Consider the following 5663-nt stretch of genomic DNA (forward strand, 5'->3'; position numbering starts at 1 on the left):
TGTGTGCGTGTGTGTGTGTGCAGCTGGGCAGCAGTGTATTTATCTCTTCGTCATTGATATTCACAGCCAGCTCCAGATCAATGAGCCCCGACACTCGGCCTATTATTTCATTTCTGGTGTCTAAAAGGCAAAGCCACGACTCCGCTAAATTGTTTTCCATTTGGTTTTGGCTGACTCGTCACAAAGAGTGAGGCGAGGAGGAGGCTAGCAGGGAGCGGCCCTCCTGAGGGAGTGAAGGATGGAGGAGGAAGAGGAAATAGCCTCTGATCCTGCAGCCGAACCTTTGGAAGGAAAAATTTGGTGGGAGAGCCGAGCTTGTGTTCAGTCAGATCACTGCTACCCATCGTGAACACGAACACGTGTAGAATACGGAGGTTATCCGTCTGCTCTGAAAAAGCAGATTTAAGTGTAACAGAAGGACACTGACTTTATTTCACAGAGTTTACAGATCTCAGAGAGCAGCACACGTCTAGAGCTTCTGGTTAGTAACGTGGTGTTTGCTGGTTTAGGCACAAATGTTACTTGATTTCAGATGAGCAAGAAAATTTATACTTTTAATACTTTTAATGTTTTTGTCCTAATTTTCCCAGATCCACACAGCATTTTTAATCATCCCAGTTTTCTTTAGAAAGTATAAGTGATTCATATCAGCACACAATAACTAAACAATATTTTCACAACCAGACCAACGTTTCACTCTGTAATGCTCAGAGCCGTAAAAACGAGTTAAACAGAGGGTTAGCTTAAAAATTACACTCAGTATTAAACTCCAGTAAACGTTTGAGCTGTTGCTGAGAAAGCATCATGCCTTAAACCAAAGAAATCACTTTAGATCTGAGGAAAAAGAAAAAGGAGGTAGATATACAAAGTTATCACGATGCTGTGATAAGTGTGAAGAAAAGAGTGAGAAGGATTATCCAGCAATTCAAAGAGAAGAGTAGCGAACAGGCCTGGCAGAGGCAGTAAGCAAAGATTTCAAAGACTCTGAAAGGAAACCAGTGAGAGTCTGAAGAGCCCAGAACAACTGCAGAGGCATGAGTGAGGGACTCATAGTCTCTAAGAAGATGGTCACTAGAACCCAGCACAGGAACGGACAGAGAAGCTGCAGAGAACAACTCCACTTCTGCAGAAGAGACACCTTCACATCAGACCGAAGTATGCTGAGGATGACCTGGAGACAGATCCTACAGACTGAAGCGTCCTTTGATCAGATGACATGAAAAAAGAGCTCTGTGGACACAGAGACGCTGCTCATGTTTGTGTCTGGAACAGAGAATCTCATTGAGGTGAAAAGAATCACGCAGCGAGAAGGACATTTGAAGAAAACCTCAGTCAGCAGCAGAACTGGGTTGAAGAATGACCTCTAGAAAACCAAAGTGAGCATTACTGACCAGGCTGCACAAAGCCCTGACAACCAGATCATCAGATCTGGAGGAACCTGAGAGGTTCTCCAAAGAAGAACGGGCTGGGACCGTTTAGGAGGTGATACAACTGCAGTCTGTTATCCAGCAAAATGAACTGACAAGCAGCTGTTAACATGAGGGACCCTGTAGATTTACCCTGTAGGTTTGTTTTGGTGGAATAATTAATTTTTGTGTGCAAATTAAAATAACGCAAGCATCCAAGGCAAAACCAGGATTTTTGGAAAAGTGTGTTAATGTATATCTTTTTATTTACTTTAAGATTGAGAGTCAGTGCTTTATAGTCAAGGATTTTATATAGGTGACTTCATGTCCATCATGCAGCTGTTGGTGCTGATTTTACTCTCATTGGATATTTCTACTGTAACCTCCACGCTGTAACCACCTGGGTCACATTACCCCCCCAAAAATGCAAATATTCCCGTGTGAAACGTTACGTGAAGACAGCTGTGAATCAGATCTCATCATCATCGCCGCTCATCGCAGTATGTGACTCAGTTTGTGTGAGAAACACGTTCGTTACAACCAGCACAGAAAGCAGAACAGATGGTGTCAGACTGCATGTGTGGACAGTTTGTTCCCATTTAAAACAACGAGCTGCATCACACACATCCAGATCATCAGGAGCTCAAAACTACAAATTTGTGAAACCAGAAGATCAAAAGATCTGTTGCTGGTAAAAACACCTCCTGTTTACGATCTAGCGGACAGCGGCTTGCAGTGCTTTACCTGCTGCAGAAAACATCAGATCTACAGAGTTTGATGCAAATCGAGAATACGTTTTTAAGAAAGCTGTGAATTTGATGGTTAATGAAGTAACTCTGCTGATCTTTCTTGTTGCAGTCTGAAGTTGTATTTGGAAAGTGTCCAGCTGACACATGTCCAGGATCTCACAGGGTACCAGGAAGCCAAGTGAAGCCCAAAGTCCAGCTGTCATCTGGCAGCAGCAGTAAACAGTGAAAGCTGAATGGGAGTAACCGCCGAAGCTCTTTTGTGATCTGAGGGGTTGCTGTCATATTTCAGAATGACTGGATGTGCACCTGAAGCTGAATAAATGTTTAAACATATGTAACGAAAAAACCCCACAGCACACAGATGTTTTTATTTTTTGCTTCAGTCTAACTAAAAAAACCCAAACACATGAACTCCAACAATGTGCCTCAAAAAGCCGTGGCCCCACCCCCTCCACAGGGAACAAGGTCGTTTAAATGACTCTAATGATCAACAGAACAGGAAGTGAATTCATGAGAGTCATAACAAAAGAGCTTTTTCCTCTTCACTGCAGCTCCTGCAGTTTTTGGGAAAAGCCTCATCACCACTAAAATGCAAATCCCACCACTTCACCTAATAAGCCTCTTCATCAGCTTCCTCTTCTTTTCGGCTCTAATTGTCTGTCATCCAAAATAATCACCCCCCAGCCTCAGAGTGTCATTAAAGCGGTCATTTCCAGATTACACAGGAGCAGCATTTTGGGATGAACTGAACTCTCTTCTGACGACACAAACCATCTTTTCTGCTTGGCTGCTCCTCTAGGTGGCTTCATTACAGAGCCCATTAAGAATAATCACAGTGTGTGTGTTCTGAGCGCCTAATGCATTAATTTAATTAGCAGCATTAACGCCTTATCATCCCACAGAGAGCGGAGAAGAAGAGACAGCCGGGATGGAAGTGTGGCAGTAAAAACAGCCGTGAAGGAGGTCAGAGTCTAAGCGACAGTCGGACAGTCAGCAATCAGTCACACCTGCATCCAGGTCTCCTCTCTGGGATCAACTTATTGCACTGTGAGGAGTCAGAATCGAATCCCTGATCCACAGTTGACTGCAAAAAAACAGTTCAAACAGAGGAGGTTGTTCTGCAGAAGAGCTGGTAAAATTCCTCCTACTGCAAGTTTGGATTTTAAGCTACTGCACAATCCACTTTGTATTGTCTCTGTCCTGTCTTTGTTTATTGTACATAGTTAGTAATACATAGATAGAGTTAGTAGTAGCTTTTTATCTCCTAATTTTACCCAAATTTAGCGAGTTATTATTTATTTGTATTTCCTACTTTTATATCTCTCAAAAATATATTTTTTTATATTCTTATAAATGCACCATGGGGGACTTGGGCTGAAACAGCATTTCAGTACGCTGTATACTGTGCATATTGTTGTATTGACAATAAAGACCTTGAATCTTGAATCCTGATTTTCTGCAGCAAACAGCTAAACTGCTTTCAACCTCCTTTGAAGGTTTCTCTCTAACAATGACCTCAGAAAGTCTCAAGACTTTCATCCAGGAAACGAGGGTTCACCTCACACCAAAACGGTAGTGTCAAAAATTAAAAAAAAAAAAAATATATATATATATCTATATATATAGATATAGATATATATAGATATATACAGCATATACTCAGACATTAATCAATACTAAAATTACTGCTGAATGAAGATACAATAGTTGTTTTTGCCTCCTTCTGACACACACACACACACACACAGATCCTGCCTCAACAACAGCTAAAGTAGATAACATTAATAACACTGAACACTTTAAGAGGAAGGTCAGAGGTCAGTAAACCTCCTGTTTCAACAACAGTGGAATACTTTACACTCATTATAAATAGTAACCTGGCCAGAGCACATTAGCATTAGCTGTTTAACTACTAGCAGTTACATTTTGCCACCTGTTATCATTACTGTAGCAATTAGCAGCTTTAGTTAGATAAAGATAAATAATTATAGCAGCTGATCAGATCACAGCTGGCACTTTGATCAGGGACAGAGTTGTTTAAGGACATGTGGAGATGTGCATGGGGTGCTGCTGTGCAGAGCAGCACAGGGACGTAGCTGAACTGAGCAGAGTCCAGAGGGTGGAGAATCAATTGGAGCAAATAACGAGTGAAACCTGGAGCAGAGCAGCTAATCAGACGGTCTCAGGCCTGGAGAGCAGACAGACAGACACCGTCTGCAGGATGGGGTCAACATGTTTGAAATTCTAGCATCATGACAATCACTCGTTTCACTAGCTCTGTTTTAATCTTCATAAATTATTATTTAATATCTATCCAAAATGACTTCTTCAGGTTCATAAACAGCTGCAGAAGGCTCTCCTGTTTCTGTTGATAGCAGCTTGATGAGTCCTGACAGATGATTTGTGGCTGAAAGTAGATCTGGAACAAAAGCAAGAAAAACACGTGAAACATCATGCAGGAGTAAGTATTTCTCTCCAAATGGAGCTGAGCATCAGCTCAGTGGCAGCGTGACTTTAAGAAGCTGGAGGTGAAATGAAGTCTTCAGGATGTGAAGACTGAATCTAAGGGTCTGAAAGTAAATATGAAAGAACACAGAGTGATTATGTGACAGCCAGGTGACTCCTCTCCTCTAATCTCTGCTGTTTCTACAGACAACACTTTAATTCCAGAGTTTAGTCTGTAAGGCAATCACACAACAGTCTGTTACATCACTGAGTAACCTGGCCTTTCTGCCGCTATCCTCTTCCAGCTGCGCTGTGTCCTCATCACTAAACGACACGATCCTGAACAGCCAGAGATGATATGTGACGAGGAGGTAGCCTCTGACTGAATCCAGTTCAAATATGAGGCGTGCCGAGGTTTTGATCCCAGCAGACTCTGTCTGTAATTTCCTGAAAATATTAATAAGTTTGATGCCGTCTGAGACACTGTGAAAAAAGCTGCACGTCAGCAATTCCGTGTGAATCACGCAGATTACACCGGTTTAAAGAAATTACACAACTGAGTGAGGGAACATTTTTCCACATTTATGCTTTTATGAAGAAACGTTTCCAACATTTACACAATTCCCTTTAATTTTTTTATTAATTCAGAGACTGAAAATGAGCCTTTTACGTTTTCCACTGAGGCATGGGAAGCAGCGAGAACCGAGCCCACTCTTATGTTCACGAGCAGCAGCAGGTCATGTGACTAAATAATACATGTGTGTTTGTGCCGTGTTGTATCTGTGCCGACAGAAACATCACAAACTCACACCCAAATCATGTATGGTGCTGCAGGTCCTTGGACAGTTTGGTTCCTGGAGCAGGATTTAAGAGCATCTGCAGGGAGTTCAACAAGGCAGAAAACACACCTGCAGCACCAGCAGCTACCTAAAAAAATGTTCCGCAGACACAAACTTGTGAAGTTTTCTCACAGCAGAGAACACAACTCAATCAGAAGGTCTGACCTCACCTGAGGTTCACACGTCAAACAGTATCCTAATGCAGCAAGTGCTCGTGTGTGTGT

General features: G+C 42.2%; 1 protein-coding gene across 1 annotated transcript in view; it reads right to left on the minus strand.

Moving 5' to 3' along the window:
- The window catches only part of LOC102204294 (potassium voltage-gated channel subfamily D member 2-like), a 96146-nt gene that overhangs the window by 88048 nt on the left and 2435 nt on the right, over positions 1 to 5663 (minus strand). The gene's annotated exons all lie outside the window — the stretch shown is intronic.

Source organism: Pundamilia nyererei, unplaced genomic scaffold (genome assembly GCF_000239375.1).
Source record: "Pundamilia nyererei isolate P.nyererei 1_Seehausen unplaced genomic scaffold, PunNye1.0 scaffold00057, whole genome shotgun sequence".
Taxonomy (NCBI): domain Eukaryota; kingdom Metazoa; phylum Chordata; class Actinopteri; order Cichliformes; family Cichlidae; genus Pundamilia; species Pundamilia nyererei.